This window comes from Suncus etruscus, chromosome 4 (genome assembly GCF_024139225.1).
Source record: "Suncus etruscus isolate mSunEtr1 chromosome 4, mSunEtr1.pri.cur, whole genome shotgun sequence".
In the NCBI taxonomy this organism is placed as follows: Eukaryota; Metazoa; Chordata; class Mammalia; order Eulipotyphla; family Soricidae; genus Suncus; species Suncus etruscus.
This window is the reverse complement of record NC_064851.1, coordinates 72260893-72286454: the sequence shown is the minus strand read 5'-3', so window position 1 is coordinate 72286454 and position 25562 is coordinate 72260893. Positions and strand designations below refer to the sequence as shown.

Sequence of the window (25562 nt, the reverse complement as noted above, 5' to 3'; positions counted from 1 at the left end):
ATCTTAGGATGTGAAATTTACTTAATTTCTTGCTCAGAAAACCATTTTCTATGTATTATTTAAGGGGCTTTGAATCCAGTTTATGAAACTTTGCTCCAACATCCTAAAAATATTCTAAACGGTTTTATTATAGAAACTTTCTTTACCTTAATTAAGGTTATGATCTGTTTATAATTTCAACATAAATTAAAGTAGAAATCAAGGTTCATTTTGTTTCTTAAACACTTGTATCTTTTCATAATTTGAAAAACATTTTTTTTAGAGGGGATGCACCCACAGGGCTCCTGGTTCTGTGTTTAGAGAACACACCTGATGATATGCTTGTGCTAGATTCCAGGTTCACAATATCTAAAGCAAGCATGCTACCTTCTCTACAGTGCCCGGGGCCACAAAACTACTTTAAAAAATTCATTAAAATTCTATTGTAATTAGGTAAACAGATATATTTAAGAATATTTTTAGAGATTTAATTGTTTCTGATATTTTTGTCAGTATCCTTTGCATGTTTGTTGTTTTATATAAGTAGTGTAAGCTCTAACAAAAACAAAAATCTTGCAGAGAATTAAAAACTAGACATTAGAACTAACTATATGCATCAAGTATTTGTCTTTTTAATACTCATAAATACATATTTCTAGGATGCTAATAGCACTTTATTTGAAATTTTATAAATTTATACATTCTGTATAAATGTGGTTTTTCTTGTACTACTCATATTTAATCTTGAAACAGTAGAAAAATATTCACAAACATGTATGTATTAAATATAAAGTTTGATTTTTAAATTAAATTACTTTATGTAGTCACTGTGTTTACAAAATTGTTCATAATTGAGTTTAAGTCATACAATGTACACTACCCTTCATTTCCCACATGAGTGTCCCCAGTTTCCCTTCCACCCTCTCCCCTGCCTGTCTCTGGAACAGACATTTTACTTCTCTCTTTTTTTTGTTTAAACACTGTAGTTTTCACTATTGTTAATGATAAAGATTTTAGTCATCAAGTAACGACTTATAGTAAATTAAAACTATATATTAATGTATAAATATATAAATGCATTATTTTATTATATACTATACATCAAGTAGAAAATAAATTCTCCAAGCATTTATTTAAAAACCAGTTCAGATAAATGAATGACCACTTAAAAATCCTTGAAATTTGAAATTAAGTTTGTAGTACTCTTACATTGAAGTTTAATATTGAGACTTCTATTACAAACAATTTGTATTGACATAAAAACCTGCCGGCAGACTGCTGCAGAAGCTGGATTCCCTGCTTGGGACATCAGGCGGGGAAAAGACACGAATCTAAGCCTGCGCAGAGGGGCCCAACTGTGAGTGTGAACTGTAAATATCTGTCTACTGTCCTCTTGTGTGAAACTCTTGGGAGTGGGGCAAAAGAGCTCCAGAAATCTGCTCTCCCTATCCCGGAGGCCATTTCCAGGGCGGGACTTCAGAACATAAAAACCGGCAGGCAGACTGCTGCAGAAGCTGGATTCCCTGCTTGGGACATCAGGCGGGGAAAAGACACGAATCTAAGCCTGCGCAGAGGGGCCCAACTGTGAGTGTGAACTGTAAATATCTGTCTACTGTCCTCTTGTGTGAAACTCTTGGGAGTGGGGCAAAAGAGGCTCTATCAGAGCACGCCGCTCCGCTTCGCTACGCGGCCGTGCGCTCCTTCTAAGAAAAGAACACCATTGCAACAATAAGAAAAAATCACAATAAGAACTGTGCTATATCAGAGAAGCAAGCATTTCTCTCTGGACTGTCTTCTCTGTTGCATGCTCGGGCCTAAGATTTGACCCAGTGTGAGGCTTCATCCACGGAGGACTCCCCTCCCTTAGAGGCAAGTCAGCCCATCCAGAAAGGGAGGAGCCAGAGGAGTGTGCTGCCTACATCATATAGACAATGAATACAACCACAACACGTAGAAAAACCCACAATACAAGTGTGACAATGGGGAAACAACGCAGGCCAGCATCAGACATTGAGAATGAAGATGACAATTCTGAGGACCAGATAATGACTGAACAACTAATCAACCTCTCAGATAAGGACTTTAGACTAGCAATATGGAAGGTGCTCAACAGACTCCAAGAAACCATGGATCGAGTTGAACAGAACACTAATAAGAACCAAGAAAATATGAAGGCAGAAATGACAAAACTCCAAACTGAAATAACATGTCAACTAACAGGACTGAAAAAGTTAGTAAACGAAGTGAATGACAAAATGGATAAGCTCTGGGACAGGGTATCAGAAGCTGAGAATAGACTTGGTGCTGTGGAAGATGAGATACATAACAATTCCATACAGCAGGAGAGATTGGACAAAAAACTTAAAGCAAATGAGCAGACAACGGAAAAATTAGTCAAAGAATGGGAACAGATGAAAATAGAAGTCTAGAATAAGATCAACAGAAACAACTTAAGAATCATTGGCGTCCCAGAGACCCAGGAAGAAAATTCCCAGGAAGAATCAATGGTCAAGAACATCATTAAAGAGAAACTTCCAGAGCTAAAGAATATAGGTGATCAAATCCTGCATGCTCAAAGAGTACCAACCAAAAGAGACCCCAGAAAAACCACAAACAATTTGTATTGATTATAGAAGCATTCCGTTCTAAAGGTAGATCAGGAAAATTAGAAAAAAATACTTTATTTTTATATATTGTGAATTTTTTTTAAATGATTGCATTTTGAAGAATAATTCTTGATTTATTTGTACCATTTTTCTTTTCTGTCTTGACTGTGTCAGTCATAAAATTTAAAAGGTAACATAAATGAAGTAGTTGTTTAGTTGTTACTTCTCTTCAGGAGCATAATTAGCAATGGTGCTAGCATCCTAGCAGTTGCCTAGGGCACTGTCAAACATTAGTCTATTGAAGGATAAACTGTCTTTAATGCATTGCTCTTTCATAATAATCTCTTTGATCTCTGTGATATTACATTATATTACAACTCCTACTTCAAAGATCTTAGAGTGCTTCACATATGTTATATATTTCACTCTCAAACTTCCTCAGGGTCAAATCTACAAAAATTTATTTTGACCTTTTGTCACAGGACTATTCTAAGCATGCATCAAACTTAATGAAATTTTATGGCTAAATAACTGTCAATCTGTAGTCAGTCTTATGGGGGAAATTCAAATCTAAAATAAATAAAAACTAAATTTAAGAAATTGTTATTTTAAATTTACATATTACCTTGATTATTCACACAATTTGGAAAACTTTACAAAGATTTAAATATTTATAAATCTGCGTTATTCAAAATTAATTTATACAAAAATGGTTTTGTTTAATTTTCCAAATGAAACTGCATATTCTCATCAGAAATAAATTTGGTTTATCACATATCATGTTGTCTTTCTATTTCTATTTTGAGTTCAGTATTACTGGTAATCATTTTAATATAAGAAGGACCAATACAATGCTAAGCTTATGTCAACTATTAATAACTATTAGCCTAAATTCATCATACAAAATAGTAAAGGTAAAAATTGATACCAAATACTTAAATGACTTTATGAGGATCACACTGGGCAATATATCAGTATTGAATCTCAAAATTATAACCTCAAATATACTATTTATGTACTTGTATCACTTAGAAACATTCTGAAAGCTAATTTTTTTTATTTTTTAAATATATGAAACTAAAGTGAATACTTAACAGCTGATTTTCTGTTGTGGCAGAGACTGGCTCTTAAAGTGAAACTAAAGAAACTTAGAAATGCTACAAACATTTTCAATATCTGTCAAAGATTAAGAGGACTAAGGATACAATAATTAAATTCATAAGTATTTTATAGTATTCTCAAAGTGATAATCATGGATAGTCTGATGAATTTCTTTATAGTAATATTTTTATTTTGGGCCACAGCCAGCAGTGGTCAGGGGTACATATAGGATGTCCGGTTTCAAACCATCGTTCGTCCTTGATTGGCTGCATGCAAGGCAAATGCCCTACCACTGTGCTAATACTCTGGCCTTTCTAATGTCTTCTGAATTATATCTTCAGCATAGTTAGCAGTAATGTTGCTTATCTCAAAATTTTAATAAATGTACTGTATTTAGGTAGTTAATAAATTGCAAAAAATTATGTGAGCATTATTTTGGAACTATTCATTAGTCTTTATTTCTCAAAAATTTTTGAAGTTCAATGGTTTAAATATAAGGATAAAAGAGATCCTTAGTCTGTGAAGGCAAGCAGGAGGAATCTGCCCCTTTTGTGAGATTACCAACTGGGACAGACTGAGGGGTCCTTCTGCCTGTGTGTGTTTCTCTACTCTTCCACCTTCTGAAATTCTCCTGAGATGGCAGAGAATTCTGTCCTAGAGGTGCCCAAGTCGAAAGGCCAAGAAAGACTGAGTGAGTGAAAACCAGCTACCAGTGGTGCCCCAGCAGAATGGCAGGTCCTTTGTCTGTTAAGGGAGGTGGGAGGAATCTGCTCCTGTTGTGAGATTACCAACTGGCAGAGACTGAGGGGTCCTTCTGCCTGTGCATGTTTCTCTACACATCTGTCTCCTGAATCTCTCCTGAGAGAGCCAAAAAGGGCCCAGCAAAAACTCTCTCCATCATGTGCCCAAGCCAAAAAGCCAAGAAAGACTGAGTAAGTGAAAACCAGCTACCAGTGGTGACCCAGAAAAAAGGCAGATCCTTTGTCTGTGAAGGCAGGTAGGAGAAATTAGTTCCTACTGTGAAATTACCAACTGAGAAGTACTGAGAAATCCCGTCGCCTGTGTGTGTTTCTCTACTCTTCTGTCTCTTGAACCACTCCTGAGAGAGCCAAGATGACCCATCAAAATCTCTCTCTTAAAGGTGCGCAAGCTGAAAGGCCAAGAAAGACCAAATGAGTGAAATCCAGTGACCAGCAGTGCCCCCCGGCAGAAAGACAGTTAGATCCTTTGTCTGTGAAGGCAGGCAAGAGGAATCTGCCCCTGCTGTGAGATTACCAACTGGGAGAGACTGAGGGATCCTGATGCCTATGCGTGTTTCTCTACTCTTCTGTCTAATGAATCTCTTCTGAGAGGGCTGAGAAGGGCCCAGCAAAAACTGTCTCCTAGAAACTCTAGAAGAGCATGGCCACACCTCTTTGCTTTGCGGTTGCACAATCTTTCTAAATAATGAACCCCACCATAATACACAGAAAAAAATTACACTACAATAGATTCATATAACAATGTGGCAGACTACAAAATTAACACACACAAATTAATGGCATTTTTATATACTAATAATGATAGGGAAGTAATGGACATTAATAAAACTACCCCATTCATAATAGTGCCACACAAATTCAAATATTTTGGAATCAATTTGACCAAAGATGTGAACAACCTATACAAAGAAAAATATAAAACCCTGCTCCAAGAAATAAGAGAGGACACTGAGAAATGGAAACACATACCCTGCTCATGGATTGGCAGGATTAACATCATTAAGATGGCAGTACTCTCCAAAGCATTGTACAGATTTAATGTGATCCCTCTAAAGCAGGGGTCTCAAACTCAATTTACCTGGGGGCCACAGGAGGCAAAGTCGGGGTGATCCTTGAATGCAAAGTCAGTAGTAAGCCTTGAACATTGGGGGTGTGACCCAAACAATTAAAACAAAACAAAACAAAAAAAGCTTCCACTAGAGCAGGGCCACAAAATGTTGTATGGAGGGCCGCAAATGGCCGCAGGCCCTGAGTTTGAGACCCCCAGCTCTAAAGATACCCATGACATGCTTCAAATAAGTGGAACAAACACTTCTGAAATTCATTTGGAACAATGAACACCCACGAATAGCTAAAACAATCCTTGGGAAAAAGAATATGGGAGACAATACTTTTCCCAACTTTAAACTGTATTACAAAGCAATAGTTATCAAAACAGCATGGTATTGGAATAAAGAAAGACCCTCAGATCAGTGGAATAGGCTTGAATACTCAAAGATTATACCCCAGACATACAATCACTTAATCTTTGATAAAGGAGCAAAAATCCTAAATGGAGCAAAGAAAGCCTCTTCAACAATTTATGTTGGCACAACTGATTAACCACTTGCAAAAAAGCAAACTCAGAACCCCAGCTAATGCCATGTACAAAGGTAAAATCCAAATGGATTAAAAACCTTGATAGAACACCTGAAACCATAATGTATATAGAACAGTACAAAGGTAAAACACTCCATGACATTGAGACTAAAAGTATCTTTAAGGATAAACAGCACTCTCCAAACAAGTGGAAGCAGAGATATACTGATGGGACTATCTGAGGAGCTAAGGAGTTTCTGCACCTCAAAGAAAATATTACCCAGGATACAATAGCCACCCACTGAGTCAGAGACTGTTCACCCAATACCCTTCAGATAAGGGGCTAATATCCAAAATATACAAGGCATTGAGAGAATTTTACAAGATAAAAAAATCTAATTCCATCAAAAGTGGGGAGAAGAAATGAACAGACACTTTGATAAAGAAATACAAATGGCCAAAAGGCACATGAAAAAATGCTCCACATCACTAATCATCAGCTAGATGCAAATCAAAACAACCATGAGATACCATCTCATGCCACAGATATTCGCGCATATCACAAATAATGAGAACAAGCAGTGCTGGCTGAGATGTGGAGAGAATGGAGCTGTTATTCACTACTGGTAGTAATGCCATCTAGTCCAACCTTTATGGAAAGCGATATGGAGATTCCTCCAAAACCTGGAAATTCAGTTCCTATACGATCCAGCTATACCAGTCCTAGGGATATACCCTAGGAACATAAAGACACAATACAAAAATACCTTCCACACACCTATATTTATTTCAGCACTATTTATATAGCCAGACTCTGGAAACAACCAAGATGCCCTTCAACAGATGAATAGCTAAAGAAGCTGTGGTACATATACACAATGGAATATTATGAGCCATCAGAGGAGGGAAGTAATGAATTTTTCCTATACATGTATGTAATGGAATCTATTATGCTGAGTGAAATAAGTCAGAGGGAGAGAAATAGACACAAAGTAGTCTTCCTCATCTATAAATTTTAAGAAAAATAAAAGACATTTTTGCAATAATTCTCAGAGACAAAAGAGAGGAGGGCTGAAGTCCAGCTCATAACATGAAGCTCATCACAAAGTGTGGAGAGTGCAGTTATAGAAATAACTACACGGAGAACTATCATAACAATGTGAATGAATGAGGGAAGTAGAAAATCTGTCTACAGGCGGGGTGGTGTGGGGAGGAGATTTGGGACTTTGGTGATTTGAATGTTGCACTGGTGAAAGGGGGAGTTCTTTAAATGATTGAAACCCAACTACAATCATATTTGTAATCAAGGTGTTTAAATAAAGATAATAAATAATAAGGATAAAAATATTTGGAGATGCAATTAATTACAACTAGTTTACAATCATGAAGATCAATGAAATATAGAAACAACTTTATACATAATTTAGATAATGTAATATTATTTTATTTTTATCAAGTTTATTTTTATCATTCTTTCATTGCCTATTCTTAAGAATGTCTTGTATTTTGTGATTAGATTTTATATGGTTAAGATTTGAAATTCTAGCTAAGATTTCTAATTTGTTCTATGTCATCACTAATTAACCAGTTACCCTTAAATATTAATAGTCATTGCAATATATTTAAAAAGTGTATATTAATGATATAGTCCTTTATTTTTATTTATATCATTATTTTTATTTACAAAAGGAGTTAAGCTTCTTGAATTTGGTGCTCCATAAAATCACTAAAGATTTTAGTACTCTGGTTTGCATTTACTGATTTGCAGTTACTTAAAATTTATATACAAATATGACTAGTATAAGTCTTATTATAAGTTTTGTCATATTAATATAAGAAAAAATGGAAATCATCTTTGTATTTTAATATTAAGTAAATAAAATAAAAATAAATTAAGTTTAATAATAATCTGCTATTACATTACTTTGTTAGTATATAAAAATAACTTATTTATAAAAATGTAAATGTCAATTTCAAATTGTGTTTGAAAAGTAGATTTTAAATTTATGTTTGCTATTTTTGAAATGATTCTATTATTATTCTCATGAATACATTTTAATTTTTTAATTATTGTATGCATTTAGAGATGAAATGACTATAAATTTAATTTTTTATGTGAGCAAGTCTTATTGATGGTTTTTAGTCTAACAGCTACTTTGGGAATGAAACAGTTGTTATATAGTTATAGTCTTATTTGTCCTCTAAAGTATTAGTTATAATCCATAGAAAAACACTTATGCAGCAGAGGAACTAATATTTCTGCTGAAGGTAATAAATAAGGCTATCTATGTTTCTAGTACAGAATGTGTATGAGCAAAGTGAAAAACTAATCAAGATAACTAGACTGTGCAATGATAAAATGAAATGAGGCATATGAGTTCAAATTTTTAATAAGATATCAGACACAAATTAAATATAATGGAATATAATTATTTTCATATCTTCACTTTAATTATTTATTCAAATTCAAGTATATGTATTTAAAATTTTAATTAAAATGTATGCACTATAGCAACTTTAATTTTATTTCACATTAAAAATATTAAAGGAAAATAATTGTTCAGAACATTTAGCACATCAAAATAAGATGGAGGGATAAATGTTGATCACTATACAATAAAATGTAGTTAAAACTGAAAGGAAGCTTGAATATAAATATTGACTATTGACCTATAATTACTAATGTTATTTTATATATAAGGTAAAGATAATTAAGCTTGATGTATCCTCAACTCAAAGAGGATACTTTTGTAAGCAAGGTACTTTGAAAAAAACAATTGCTAAAGAAGAAAAATGTTCAATAAAAAGTTTCATTCAGTATTATACAACAACATAGCAACTAGTGTTTATTACCCTGCATATCTTCCTTGAATCAAAAAAATTTAAAATAGATATATTTCCTTGGCCCTCTTTTATTTATAATTTCAATATAGATGATTATGTGATTTATTAATATTAAGTTATTCACATTTTCTTAATAATAGAATTGTACCTATCAATTTTTATTTCTTTTTTGTTTTTTATAATATCTTTATTCATATGACTTTATTAAAAAATGATTGTAGTTACAGAATGTCCCCCTTCACCAGTGCAACATTCCCATTAACAATGCCCCAAATCTCCCACCTTCCTGTATTTGAGACAGGCTTTCTACTTCCCTCATTCATTCACATTGTTATAAAAGTTCTCAGTGTATTTATTTCTCTAACTGCACTCATCACTCTTCGTGGTGAGTTTCATATTGTGAGCTGAACCTTTCAGCCCTCCTCTCTTTTGTCTCTGAGAAATATTACAAAAATGCTTTTTTATTTTTTCCTAAAACCCATAGATGAATGTTACTATTGTCTATCTCTCTCCCTGTGACTTATTTCACTCAGCATAATAGATTGCATGTACATCCAGGTATGGGAAACATTCATAACTTCATCTCTCCTGACGGCTGCATAATATTCCATTGTGTTTATGTATCACAGTTTCTTTAGCTATTAATCTGTTGAAGGGCATCTTGTTTATTTCAAAAGTCTGGCTATTGTAAATAGTGCCTCAATAAATATTGGTGTGAGGAGGAATGTTTGCCGCAATGAATATTGGTGTGAGGAGGGATGTTTGAATTGTATTTTTGTATTCCTAAGCTATATCCCTATGTTATATATAGTGGTATAGATGTATCATATGGGAACACAATTTACAGTTTTAGGAGGAATCTCCATATCCCTTCCATAACAGTTGAAACAGGCGGCATTCCCATCAGCAGTGAATGAGAGTTCCTTTCTCTCCAGCACTGACTATTTTTGTTCTTTGTGATATGTATCAGTCTCTGTGGTGTGAGATGATATCTCATTGTTGTTTTGATTTGCATCAAATTGTTTGCTTGAATGATTTTTTCTCCAGCTTTTGATTTTGAGTCTATGTTCTGACTGTTCAGGTTGGATCTGATTTTTCTTTCTTTCTTTTTTTTTTCTTTTTGTTTGTTTTTTTGGGGGTCACACCCAATGATGCTCAGGGGTTACTCCTGACTATGCACTCAGAAATTACTCCTGGCTTGGGGACAATATGGGACTCCGCTGATAGAAGGTGGCCTGACCTAGGCTAGCTTGTGCAAGGCAGACAGCCTACCTCTTGTGCCACCACTCCATCCGTATCAAATTTATTTTTTTAAAAAAAATGACTTTTGTAGATATTTACTATTTTAAAACAAAAGAGCTAAAACCTATTAATTTGAAGATATATACTCTCAAAATCTTTTTCTTGGCAAATTGTCAGCATATTAAACATTCCTTCTTCAATTTTCCCAAGATACTTGTGTTGGTGAGGACCACTTCTAGATGTCTTTGAAGTCTTTCCTGGTAATATTTGGTCTGCTGGTGTGGACCAAGCAGGTGTGTGGGGCTTGCCAAGTGAGAGAGGATGAAATATAATATATATATATAATATATATGCCTACCTTTTACAGGTAGGCATATGTGCTGTCCTTTAATATTATGTCTCATTCCTCAGCTCAAGTTTTGAAATAAGTAAAGAACTTTCAAAGGATTAAGTAAAGTACCTTTAGTAATGGCTTTTGGCAATAAAAGGGTATTTATCTCAACTAAATAGCTCAACTTCAAAGTCTATTTTTTATTGGAAAATAAGTAAATAGGATGAAATTTTTAGAAAATTTCCATCAATTCTGGCTATTAAATGCTCCTATTTAAAGTCTCATTGTCTTTTTTCCACAATCTGGGGCATGAGGACATACAAAACATGTCTTCCCTCCTGAGTGCAATAACAACAAAAAAGCACAGTCTCTTTCCATCAAGTCAATTCATCATTTTACACCACTTTAAAGCTACCTCCTCCATCAAAGCATCAACATATCATGCATGCATATAAAAATTGTTCTTTATATCTTTAAATTTGTCAGTTTTTTAAGTATTTGCAGAAAGGCTTTGAAAGTAGTAAACTTCCTGTGTATTTTACACATCTTTTCTATTAATAAAAGCATCAATAGGAGTACATTATTATGTCAATTACAGATGTACTATTCTCAGTCAAAGTTAACCATGCAAATACTTAGTTGTACTTTCCAACTGTGATTTAACTGAGGTTCTATTGTATTTTGCAAAGCATACAGAATGAAACAATATATATAGGACTTTGATAAAACATAAAATACTTTTATATTTAATCAAAGACAACATTGTGGTACAGAAAAATATGATACATACACAATCCAGGATGGTGTTAATCAATCATTTTTAGTTTATATAAGTGTATTATATATTGTGTTAGTTTAATGTTTCATAAAAATATATCACTCTCATAACTAAGTTTATTTATAATACAAATTGAAATACCTATATATAAGACTCTTTTAAGTTATTGTAACATTGGCATATGCATATATAATAGAATATATCTTCATATTTTATCATATTTAACAGACCCATAATTAATATTACATGCACGTATTATTTATAAGATGTTTCTTATTTTATTTTGATGGTGGCACATAGACTATGCTCAGGTTTACTACTAACTCTTCATTTAGGGATCAATTGTGGGAAATTCAATAGTCTATATTAAATGCTAGGAATCTAACCTTGCTCTCTTATATGTAAGGCAAGGAACCTACCTACCCACTGCCTCTAGTGATATGAGATTATTCTTTTTATTTATTTTAATATTTTAATTTAATCACCGTGAAATACACAGATAAGAAGTTTTTCATTATTTAGTTTTAGTTATACAATAATCAACACTCATCCCACCAGTATAGTCAGGTTCTTTCCGTACTTCCACTTTTTTTCCCAGTGGCAGACATTTTTCTTCTCTCTCTCTCTCTCTCTCTCTCTCTCTCTCTCTCTCTCTCTCTCTCTCTCTCTCTCTCTCTCTCTCCTCTCTCTCTCTCTCTCTCTCTCTCTCTCTCTCTCTCTCTCTCTTCCTTACTTTGTTTTTGTTGTCTTTTTAGGGCTTGTTGGGTCCCCCGGCAGCACTCAGGGGCTACTCCTCGTTCTGTGCTCAGAAATTGCTCCTGGCAGGCTCTGGGGACCATATAGGATGCTGGGGGATCGAACCTGGATCTGTTCCTGGTTCACATGCAAGAAAAATCCCTACCGCTGTATTATGGCTCCGACCCCATCTTTTCTCTTGTTTGACACAAACTTTCACTATAGTTACTGAGGAATGTCATGCATATCATGTTATCTCCTTTCAATACTAGTTCTTTTACACTGTGATCCAGACTGTTCATTTACAACTATCATTAGCATAATGATCTCTGCTCTGCTCTAACTGCACTGCCCCTCTATTTGTGACAAGTTTATGTCACCATGGACTTGTCTTCCTGGTCCTCATCTCTATAGACTCGGGATAATACATCAATGTTTAGATGTTCCACAGTTTCTTTACCCACACTGCACTTAGATTATTTCAATATCTAAGTGCAGTGTGGGAAAAGAAACTGTGGAACATCTAAACAATGATTCTGGCTAAGTGAATAATGAATCAATGAACATAGTATTGATGTAAGGAATAATAAAATATACTTGATTTCTATTTTCTCCTCAGCCCCAATTAGACAGTCACTACAACATAGGAAATAGGAGTGCAGATGCCTTTTCTGCATTGTGTCTTGGAGTCCCAGATTATATTTCCAAGCTAATTTTTTAAAATTAAAACTTACTTTTATTTTATTATTTTTATATATATAAAAAAGACCCTTCACCAGTGCAACATCCCCAATACCAATGTCCCAAGTGACCCTCCTCTCCACCCCACACCGGACTTTACTCTAGACAGGCTTTCTAATTCCCACATATACTTACAAGGTAATTTTAATGTGTCTTACAGGAGCTCAAACTTGTTCTGTGCCAGAACTCTGAATGAAGGGTTTTAGCTTTTTCCCCATTTTGAATAATGTTTCCTGTTGGCTTGTGCTAAATGGCTTTTAAAATAGTGAGAAAAGTTTTTCAATCTGATCTTTTTGAGAGTTTTTGGCATGAACGTGTGCTAGAGCTTGTCAAATGACTTCTGAATCTACTGTTATTATCATATAATTTTATTTTATCTGCTATTGATAAGGTGTATTATGTTCCTTACTTGCATATATTAAGCCATCCTTGCATCCCTCTAATGAATTCTATTTGATCACAGTGATCAATTTGATGAATTGTTGGATCTATGCTAATATATTGTTTGTTTGTTTGTTTGGGGGGCACACCCAGTAGCTCTCAGAGGTTACTCCTGGCTCTGTGCTCAGAAATCATTCTTGCAGGCTTGGGGTACCATATAGGATGCTGGGGATCAACCAGGGTCAGTCCCATGTAGACCAGGTACAAGGCAAATGCCCTACCGGCTGTGCTATTGCTTGCTATGACTCTGGTTCCATGTGAGAGTATACTACTAAAGATCTTTTTATCTGTGTTCATTAAGTATATAATTATCTTTATATGTGGTGTATCTCTATGCTTTTTAAATCAGAATTATGTTAGCTTCACAGAAATTGTGACCTTTTGTTTCTTCAATTTCCCAGAAACTCCTAAAATGATTGACAGTATATCCCCTATAAAGAACTGAAATAATTAATGCACTAGTGAATACATCTGAGTTAGGACCTTTGATTTTGGAAAGAATTTTGTTTACTGATTCAATTTTCTTGATAGTGATAGGTCCATTCAATATTCTAAAGCATTTTGTTTTTACTTTGGGAGATTCTAGGAGACCAAGAATTTGTCCATTTCTTCTAGGTTCTCTTATTTTGTGGCATAAAGATTCTTGAAATAATCTCTGATTATTTAATTATTATTGAATTTCTCTAGTGTTTATTGTGATTACCCCTTTCATAAGTGATTCTGTTTATTGGTGTACTCAGTTCGTGAGTCTTGTGAATGGTTTATCAATCTTGTTTATTTTTCTTTTTTTTAATTTTTATTGTGACGAAAGTGCATTACAAATCTTTCACTGCATCATTTATGGTACATAGTGACAATGAATGAGGGGCATTCCCACCACCTGTGCTGTCCTCTCTCCTCCCCTGTTTCCAGCATGTATCCCATATATCTCTCTCCACTACCCCCCAGAATGCTAGTGCAACTGGTCTCCATTTTACAGCTTGTTGTAGATTGAGCATCCCATTCCACCATCATTGGAGATAAAAAGGATAAGAAAAAGGGAGAAAAAAAATTGGTAACAACTACCAAAAAAAGAAAGAGGGGAAAAATGGAAGAAAAAAGAAAAAATTCACCTGGCAAATAAAAATAAATCACCAAGTAATAACCACAAGAGTGAAAAAAAAGAGAAAAGTGGAAGAAAAAAAGAGAAGAAAAATAAAGTCAAAAACTAGCAAATCAAAACAAAACAAAACAAGAAAAAGTAGGGGTGCTGGAGTGGCAAGGTTTGGCTTTCCCCCCACTTCTTTTTTTGAATAGGCACAGGAAGCATTGGGGAGGAAAGGGAATTCCCGTGGCCTAAGAGATTCAAGGTTTCTCCATCCTTGAAGCATACCATCATGGGATCAACCGCTGGCTCCATATATACTCATTACCCCATCCCAAAGGTTTTTTTGTGGTGCCAGGAAACTTTCCTCTCAGTTGTGTGTGAGAAAATCAAGCCACTGTAGTTAGCGATCTTAGTATTTGCACAGGGTCTAGGATAGAGTCTCTAGGTTCTAGAGGTTCCTATCCATCATTGTTGTTGTGTTCAGTCTTCTGTAACACTTGCTCCCTGTTTTTGTTCATTTCCTAAGCCGAAGCCTAGGATATTATGGATCCAAAGGTTCTGCTCAGTCTCTGTTGTCCAAGTTGGGCCTCTGCAATAAGACATCTTGTTGTTGTTGTTGGAGTCCTAAGAATCCACTCTTGCTATCATTGATCTCTTGGACTTTTGGGTGGGGGGTTTCTGGTTCATAAATTTCTATTCTAAGTTTCATTATCTCTTTGCTCCTGCTTGCTTTCAGATCATTTTATTGGTTATTTTCAATTTCTTAACCATGCTATTCATTTATTCAGTTTTAGTCTTTCAGCTTGAAGAATGCTTACAAATTATATATTTTCCTCTTAATAACGTTTTTGCTATGTTTCATGTTTCTGATAGTTTGTATCTTCATTTTTATATATTTCCATCTTTTTTAATTTGATTTTCTCTCTCACTCACTGATTTTTCAATAGTAAGCTGTTTAACTTTCAGGGTGTTTTGTTCTCCAATTTTATTGTAATTTCCTCTATTTTGAGCACATAGTAGTTTTAGAATAGAGTTGATGCAATTTTTATTATCTTGATTTTTATGAATATATGTTTTGTGTATAAGTATGTGGTCTCTCTTGTAGAAGTACTATGTGCATTGAAAAACAATGTGAATTCTATTTGGGGGATAAAAATTATATATATATATGTATATATATATATGTATATATATATACTAACTCCCTCTTGTTATATATCTATTACTTCCCTCTTCCTTCAAAGTCAGTCTTCCTTGTCAAGTTTTAGCCTGGATATTCTATCAATAGGTGCCAAAGCAGTTTTGAAATCTTCAACTGCTATCGTATTGTTATTGGTTATCTTTTTCCAATCTGTAAGCAGAAGTTTTAAATATTTTGCTGCTTCTCATTGCACAAATATATGTGTACTTTTATATGTATGTGTGTGTATTTATATATACATATGTTTAGGAGTTATATATGTTTTGGGGTTAATTTTGTGATTTCTTCCTGATGTACATATTCTTTGATTATTAAGAAGTAATCCTCTCTGTTATAATATTTTGAGCCTAAATTCTATATTTTCAGATATTAGTACAGCCTCCACAGCCTTTTTGAGGAAGTTGTTTGGTTAAAAGATTATCTTTAATATTTTACTTTAAAATCTGTGTTTTCTCTTACTATTCCAATCTGTTTCTTTCAGGTAACAGCGTGCTGGATTCAGTTTTCTGATCCATTTTATGACTCTGTCTTCTTAATTTGTGCATTTAATTAATTGACATTGAGAGAAACTATTGTCATGAATGTGCCATCATTTTGTAAAAACATGATGTTATACGATTTGATTTTCCTTAAAATACCACCTTCAGTTCCTTTAACTTTTAAGCCTATACAATTCCTGAGCTATTTTTACCCATGGAACTGTGTATTGTCCTTTCAAATGTGAGGCATTGATTTCATTGAGCTTATTTTTCCCCCACTATATCCCACTATTGCCACTGTTCTGAAGGGTTGCCTTTAGTAAATCTGATATAAATATTAAGGATACTCCTTTTGCTCATCTAAGAAGTGTCTGCACACATTCTTTAATTCTGGAATTTCTCAAAAATAATAACTTTGACCATTACTTCTTCATAGAGGTTTTTTTCTTGGCCTCTGGGACAGTGATGATTCTTGTATTGTTCCTCTTGAATTTATCCTGAAGTTCTATTATTGTATTTTTCATTTATTTTAAGGTTCTTTCATCTTCTGTTGTCTGAAATTGAATTCACTCATTTTGTCCTCAGCAGATTTTACTCTGTTGATGAGGTCTTCCAGAAAGTTTAACATTTTGCTTAACAAGCTTTTCAGTTGTTATTTATGTTTGAAATTTTTTCACTTTTCTCTTCATATCCTCTGAGTCTTAATGGCTATTTACTAGTTATCCCATGGTTTCTTTGAGTTCCTTTAGCATCCTCAATGTTTGTTCTTTAATGTCCTTATCACAGAGCCTATACAGCTAGCTGATACTGGTTAAGTCTTCAGAACGATCATCTTCAGTTGCTAAGTGTAGTGGTGTTCTGCATTGCTTTCCTGTTGTGACTTTGCAGTCTGGTAGCATTTATTATGTGTTGCTGTGTATGACACATTGATGAGAAGAAATGTGTGACTTTGAATTGAAGTGGAGTGGCTATGCTCTTCTTGGGACACACTGACCTGGATGTGAAATGGTGTTTCTGAGTCTCAAAAGGACCCCACCCACTGCTGTTCTGTCTCTGCCTCAGATTCTTCTACTAGTTGAATTTTTATTGACATGTTTACATTTGACAGATATAAAGAATTAATTTTAGCACTATGTGTTTGGCTGACCCTTTATTATCCTTTGATGTTATCACTAACAAAAATTAACAGCTTTTTTCCATGATCATTTTCATCTTTAAAAATACATTTTACAAAAGAAAAATACATTTTACAAACTGATGTGATAGTACAGCAAGTAGGGATTTTACCTGATTTTAGATATATTAAAATACCTATGATTTTTAAAAGTATGAACTCAAATATATAAAAAAGAATCTATAGTTTTAAAATGATTATGCTAAATTAATATTTATGTAAGCATTAAATGTTCAAAATGCAAGAATAATTTTAATAACATGAAAATATTTTAGTTAACTTTTAAGAGTAGATGCTAATTCTAATAATATCATTAGGTACCTTCTGTCTAAATTGCTTGCTCTACGTCTACAAAAATTAAGGACAATTACATTGTTAAACAAAAAAACAGTCACTTTGCCTGTCAAAATGTTAGAGGAAACATTTAAAACTGTTGACACAAATGTGTCTCTTAAAACAACAAACAAAAATAGCAACATCAATATTTTGAGTGATATTTTTACAATATTGCTAAAATAATATGAAAATATGCTATGTTGTTATTGCACTTCAACTATTGCCAATAAATTAAATTTGTCTTGTATTCTGGTACTCAATATTTCCAATGCACTTAATATTACTTATTTAAAAGTATAACAACTAGTCCATATTGGAATATTCCCTTAAACCCTATGAATAACATTTTAATTATATGATGTAATGGATCAACTGGTAATTCCTTCGTTGCCAACTGTAATTTAATGCATATTGGAAGCATTTCATCATGTGACAATAAACAGATAAAACTTTCTATATTTAAACCTCTATTTAAAGGTTATGTAAAAAACTAAGAGTTTAGAAAGACCAGCCTATGGTAGGAAGCTTGCCACAAATATTGGAGCAGTGCAGTTATGGCAAAGAATGGGTCACTATAACACTAATAATTGGAACTGGTCATTTGGAAGAATTATTGAGTACTAGATAGAGAAAAAATGGTATGTATCTGGATGTTATTACATTATCTTTTATTATTTTATATCCCATAACTGATATTATTCTATATCTATTTCTCAACCTCTGACTCATTTCACTCAGTATAATAATCTCTATACCCATCCATATACAAACAAATTTCATGACTTCATCTTTTCTAAGAGCTGCATAAGATTTCAATGTGTAGATGTACCAGAGTTTCTTTTTTTTTGGTTTTTGGGCCACACCCGTTTGACGCTCAGGGGTTACTCCTGGCTATGTGCTCAGAAATCGCCCCTGGCTTGGGGGGGACCATATGGGACGCCGGGGGATCGAACCGCGGTCCTTCCTTGGCTAGCGCTTGCAAGGCAGACACCTTACCTCCAGCGCCACCTACCCGGCCCCGTACCAGAGTTTCTTTAACCACTCCTGTGTTGTTGGGCACTTGGGTTGTTTCCAGACTTTCATTATTGTAAATAGTTTTATGATAAACATATGTTTTTGTTTTTTGTTTATTTTATGACCGCAAGAATGCAAGTTTTGTTTTTTTTTTGTTTGTTTGTTTGTTTTTGGTTTTGGGGCCACACCCGGCATTGCTCAGGGGTAACTCCTGGCTGTCTGCTCAGAAATAGCTCCTGGCAGGCACGGGGGACCATATGGGACACCGGGATTCGAACCAACCACCTTTGGTCCTGGATCGGCTGCTTGCAAGGCAAACACCGCTGTGCTATCTCTCCGGGCCCAAGGATGCAAGTTTTATTAACATTTATACTCTTTACTTTCACATAATGATAATTTATGCACTTAAAATATTAATCTTCAGGAAGCCTTTTTATATTCTTTTTTATTTTATTATTATAATAATAATTTGTTGTTTTTTTAATAAAGAAGTATTACTATTCTAAACTCAAACACATTCAATGCTTAGTATAGTACAATAAAGGTATATCTTGTTCTTTACAGTAAGTTCTCTGAAAACATTATAACATAATTACAGGATACACACAAAATTAAATATATCAGCATGATGCAACTATTCAGTACTGCATACAGTGCATTGTTGTTGGGTTTTTTGTTTGTTTTTGTTTTTTTTTATTTTTTTATCTTTATTTAAACACCGTGATTACAAACATGATTATAGTTGTATGATTACAGTCATGTAAAGAACACCCCCCTTCACCAGTGCAACATTCCCACCACCAATTTCCCAGATCTCCCTCCTCCTCACCCCCCTACACCTGTACTCGAGACAGGCTTTCTACTTCCCTCATTCATTCACATTGTTATGATAGTTTTCAGTGTAGTCATCTCTCCAACTGCACTCATCACTCTATGTGATGAGCTTCATGTCCTGAGCTGCACCTACCAGCCCTCAAATCTCTTGTCTCTGAGATACTGTTAAAAATGTCTTTAATTTTTCTTAAAGTCCATAGATGAGTGAAACCATTCTGTGTCTTTCTCTCTCCCTCTGACTTACTTCACTCAGCATAATAGATTCCATGTACATCCATGTATAGGAAAATTTCATGACTTCATCTCTCCTGATGGCTGCATAGTATTCCATTGTGTATATGTACCACAATTTCTTCAGCCACTCATCTGTTGAAGGGCATCTTGGTTGTTTCCAGAGTCTGGCTATTGTAAATAGTGCTGCAATGAATATAGGAGTAAGGAAGGGATTTTTGTATTGTATTTTTGTGTTCCTCGGTTATATCCTTAGAAGTGGTATAGCTGGATCGTATGGGAGCTCAATTTTCAGTTTTTGGAGGAATCTCCATATCATTTGCCATAAAAGTTGGAGTAGATGGCTCCCACAAACAGTGGATAAGAGTTCCTATCTCTTAATTTCTCTCACTTGGGAAGTGGTGGCGGGCTTCAGAATACAGGAGGAATAAAAGTATGCTTGGTTTCTACTTCTATCTTTTCTCTCTCTCTCTTTCTCTCTCTCTCTCTCACTCACTCTCTCTTTTAGTTTTGGATGGGCAATTGCTACATGGTGGCATCCCTGAGTGGACACGAGGCCCCATCCTACAACCGGGCCTCATGTGCCCCTGTGAACCTTGCAACCTTGCAGCACTGGGCCCTGGCAGCATTGGGCCTTTGCAGTGTGCAGCTCGGCAGCCACGGCAGCCTTTGGTCCTTGTAAACATAGGAGTGCAGAGGGTATTTTTAAATTGGTGTGTGTGTGTGTGTGTGTGTGTGTGTGTGTGTGTGTGTGTGTGTGTGTGTGTGTGTGTGTGTGTGTGTGTGTCTAGGGTATATTCCTGGAAGTGGTATTACTCGATCATATGGGAGCTCAATTTCCAGTTTTTTGGTATTTTTTCTTTACGAATAGCTATATTGTTTTCCAAAAACAAAACAAAACAAAACAAAACAAAAAAAAAACAAAAAACTGGAGTAGACGGAATTCCCACCAAGAGTGAAAGGAATCCCTTTCCCCCTACATCTGCACCAGCACTGGTTTTTCTTGTTCTATGTTATTTGTGCAAGTCTCTGTAGTATGAGATGATACCTCATTGGTGTTTTTATATTATTTTATTTGTGTTCCTTTTGATAATTAATAATGTGGGGCACTTTTATATGCCTTTTTTGGCCATCTGTATTTCTTCTTTTAGAAGATGTCTGTTCATATATTCTCCCAATTATTGGAGGGATTAGATTTTTTTTTCTTGCTGAGTACCAGTACCTTGTATATCTTTGATATCAAACTCTTATCAGTTGGCTATTCTAAAAAGTAAATAGATTTTTTTCTTTGTGCTCTAGTCACCATTATTTTTTTGTAGTGCAGAAGCTTATCTTTTTTTTTTCTTCAGAGAGAAGCTTTTCATTTTAATGTACTCCCATTTGTCTAATTTTGCTTTCTCTTTCTTAGTTGTATTTCTTTCTTGAAGATGACAAGCTTCAATGTCATGTAGTGTTCTGCCTACACCTTCCTCTATTTTCCAGGTTTGATATATAGTTAATTTATTTTGATTTACTTTGTGAAGGGAAATAGAGATTTGAATTCACTTTTTGCATACAGCTGACCAGTTTTCCAGCATCACTTGTTGAAGAATCTTTTCTTGTTCTACTTTGAATTTCTTGTTCTTTATCAAAAATTACTTGATCTTATATCTGTGGGTCCAACTTAGTATACTCAAGTCTATTTCATGGATCTGAGGGTCTTTTTTTATTCCATTAACATGCTCTTTTAATGATTATTGCTTTTATATTAGTTTACCTTTAAGGAAAAATTCCTCCCACCTTTATTCTCTAAGGATTTCATTAGCTATTTGTGAATGATTATAGTTTCATGTAAATTTCAGGAGTGTTTTTATTTCTTTAAAACTATACAATGCTTTGGGAATTATTGCCATTTAATGATGTTGATTCTTCCAAACCATAGCATGGTATATGTTTCCATTTCCTTGTATTCTCTTTTATTTTTGAAGAAATGTTTTGTAGCTTACTTTGCATGGGTTTTTCAAGTCTTTAGTTAAGTTGACTAGAAGATACTTGATTTTCTGAGGCACATTTGTAAATGGAGTTGTTCGTTTAATATCTCTTTCTTCTCTTTCATTATTTGTGTATAGAAAAGCCTTAAATTTTTGCATGTTAATTTTGTAGACTTCCACTTTTTTATACAAACCTTTTGTTTCTAGTAGATTTTTAAATAATATTAATGGTTTTCTAGTAACAGTATCACGCTATCTATAAATAGTAAGAAATTCAACTCTTCCTTTCCTAGCTGAATGCCCTTGATATATTTTTTTTTGCCTGATTTCTATGGTAAGTGCTTCCAGGACTATATTTTATAGAAGTGGTGAGAAAGGCTAAACTTATCTTGTGTCAGATGTTAGAGGAAAAGCTTTTAATTTTTCTTTATTGAGTATGATGCTTGCTTTAGACTGTGGTAAAGGACTTTAACTAAATTTAACTAAATTGAGGAAAGTTCCATCAATTTCTATTATTAATAGTTTTTATCATGAAGGGGTATTGTACCCTGTCAAATGCTTTCTCCACATCTATTAAAATAATCATATTAGTTTTAATTTTTCTCTTATTGATGTGATTTTTATATTATTGACTTTCATATATTAAACCATCCTTGCATTCCTGTGATGAATCCTACTAGGTCAGAGTGCATAATTCTTTCTGATGAGTTGTTGGAGTTATTTGCTAATATATTGTTAGAATGTTTTCATCTGTGTTTATCAAGGATAGTGGCTTGAAGTTTTCTTTTCTCTTCTTTTTTATTGTGCCTCTCTACTTTTGGTATCAAGGTAATGTTAACTTCATAGAAACTTTTGGATTGCTTTTGTTTCTTCAAATTCATGGAAGAGCCTAAAAAGAGTTGGTGTTAGGTGCTCTTAAATGTTTGAAATAATTTTCTAGTGAATCCAACTGAGCCTGGGTATTGGGTTTTGTTGGAAGCCTTTTGATTACCCCCTTTATTTTCTGTACCATGATAAGTCTATTCAAGTTTTCCAGGTCATCCTGAGTCAGCCTCAGGAGGTTGTAGAAGTCCAAAAATTAATCCAACTTCTCTTGTTTTGTTGAGTATATTCTTAAAATAATCACTCATTATCCTTTGTATTTCTTTAATATCTGTAGTATTTTTACTTTCTTTTTTTCTGATTCTGTTTATTAAATTTTGTTCCCTCCCTTTCTTTTTGAGATTTGCTAATGATTTAAAAATCTTGCTTATTTAATATTTTATATATCTTTTATCTTATTTTGTGTTGTATTAAATAATAAAAGAGGCCTTTTGGATGGAGCTGGATGGTGATGGAATGAATGAAGGGACCTTTCTCTGCAATATCAGACCACGTGGCTCCAATCCCCTCCAGGCGAATATCTGGGTTCAGGGGAGTGGAGGTTAGAAAACTTACTCACAGGCAGGCTTCTTCTGGAAATAACATCTTTATTTGCCCTGGCCAACATGTGTGGTCTATCATAACCATTTATACTGGATCCTTATTCAGCCCTGCATTGTACCTTGTCCCTCAGAGATCTCCTCTTCCTTCCTCCTCCATACTGCATCCATACAAATCCCCCTTACCCCTCAGGCCAAACCTTTTGTAACGTTCCCAAGACCCCTCCCAGAAATGGGAGGGTCTTTCTTGTAGGTAAGTTTACATGAAGAATGCGGGGTGGGGTTACAATTTTCTGTATGTCCAGTTCATTAATTTCTGCTCTAAGTTTTACTATTTCCATCTGCCTGCTTACTTTTCATTCTCTTAGCTGGTCATTTTCCAATTTCTTATGCAGTGTCATTAAATTAATTATGTAGGCCTTTTCTTCCTTCCTGATGAATTCTTGCAAAGCTATAAATTTTGTTTTAATACCACTTTTGCTGTTTTATCAGAAGTTTTGATCATTTGTGCCTTCATTCTTATTTGTTTCCAGAAATATTTTGATTTCCTTCTTGGTTTCTTCTCTGGCACACTTGTTTCTCAGCAGTGAGCTTTTTAATTTCCAGGTTTTAAAGTTATTTCTAATTTTCTGTTTGCAATTCACTTCTATTTTTATTGCAAAGGTATTTTGCAAAAATATTTGATACAATTTCTGTTCTCTTGATTTTATGGAGGTATGTTTTATGACCCACCATGTGGTTGATCTTGGAAATGACCAAATTACATTGAAGAAAAATGTGTATTCAGCTTACTGGGAATGGAAAAACCCTATATTTGTCTAATAAGTCATTTTCTTCATTTATTCCTTCAAAGATAGTATATCCTTCTTAAGTTTTAGCCTTCTCAATCTAGAAAGATGTGACAGAGGAAATGACTGTGACAGAATGGCTTCTAATGGGAATGACTGTGGGTGGAGCAAGTTTGAAAGAAGATCAGGAGCTTGGTGTATCTTCTGTTCACTTAGAGATGTCTGTGGAGCATCCCAGCAGAGTCGATGAGTAGGCTATAGTTCACAGAAGAGTACAGATGGTATTTAAAATGAAGTCTCTCTCAATTATTGTGTTGATATTGGTTTTCTTTCTTCAGTTGTTTTAGCAGTTGTTTTTATTATTTTGCTGGCCTTTATTAGGTTCCTGTATGTTTATGAGTGTGATTTCTTTCCTGAAGTCTATGTTGTTTGATAATAATATGGCCAATCCAGCCTTTATAAGGGAGTTTTTACTTGAAGGTTTGTCCTTCAAACTTTGACTTTAAGTCTGTGTTTGCTCCTCCTCTCTTAGCAAAGATATCTGCAAAGGAAGTTTAGATAAACTGGTGGGTTCATGCCTCTTTAAACAATTCCCAGCCCTGTTACTATTTTCCTGCCTACTACTGTGGAAAATAGTAGACCAGCCCTCCTGCCACTTTCAACAGTTCTAAGTTGTGCTCAGGATTGATACAAAGCATCACTCACTCTCTCTCATGAAATACCATGGCAACAAGTGCTGCTTCCTGATCAAACTGTGCTCTCTAGTACCTAACCAAGTCCATTTTTTCCTCAAAAATTTATCTCAGTGCTTGATCTAGTGAACTGACTTTGTTCTTAAACCATGTGTCTGGTCTCATTGCTGCGCTCAGGAAGTTTGGAAATTTAATGTTCAGGCTGCAAGGGTCTAGAGTAGACACTCTAGGTAGCTTTTGGCTTCTCTCTACTGCTTTCTTCACCTGCTCCTCTCTTTCCACCTTTTTATATTTTTTACAATCTCTTTCTTTTCTGTATTATTTGTATAAAAAAGTCATAACTTTCTGCATATCAATTTTGTTGACTGCCTCTTTATCATACCAATCTATTGTTTTAGAAGCTTTTATTGTAAAAATGTTAGGGTTTTCTAGATACAATATCATATCATCTGCAAAAAATTAGTGCTTGACTTCTTTTGTATCTTGCTCTTTATATAATATTTCTTGCCTAATTGTTATGGCAAATACTTAAAGAATTATATTAAATAAAATGGTCAGAATGAGCTACCTCCTTTTATACTAGTTCTTTTTGTAGGCCCTTCCTTCCTGATAAATGCTTACTAAGCTATAAATTTTATTCTTTTTTTTTCATTTTTTTCTCTTTATTTGAATATCTTGATTACATAAATGATTGTGATAAGGTTTCAGTCATATAAAGATTACCCCTCTTCACCAGTGCAACATTCCCACCACCAAAGTCCCAAATCTCCCTCCATCCCACCCCACCCCCACCTGTACTCCAGACAGGCTTTCCAGTTCCCTCGTTCATTCACTTGATTATGGTAGTTCTCAGTGTAGTTATTTCTATAACTGTGCTCACCACTCTTGTGGTGAGCTTCATGGAGTGAGCTGGTGTTCCAGCTCTCCTCTAATTGTCTCTGAGGATTGTTACAAAAATGACTTTTATTTTTCTTAAAATCCATAGATGAGTGAGACTATTCTGCGTCTCTCTCTCTCCCTCTGACTTATTTCACTGAGCATGATAGATTCCATGCACATCCATGTATAGGAAAATTTCATGACTTCATCTCTCCTGACGGCTGCATAATATTCCATTGTGTATATGTACCACAGTTTCTTTAGCCATTCGTCTGTTGAAGGGCATCTTGGTTGTTTCCAGAGCCTGGCTATTGTGAAT

General features: G+C 34.5%; 1 pseudogene; it reads left to right on the top strand.

The window, feature by feature from the left end:
* Positions 1–23926, top strand: part of LOC126007107 (structural maintenance of chromosomes protein 3-like) — a 71000-nt pseudogene extending 47074 nt beyond the window's left edge.
* The last annotated feature ends 1636 nt before the right edge of the window (positions 23927–25562 follow it).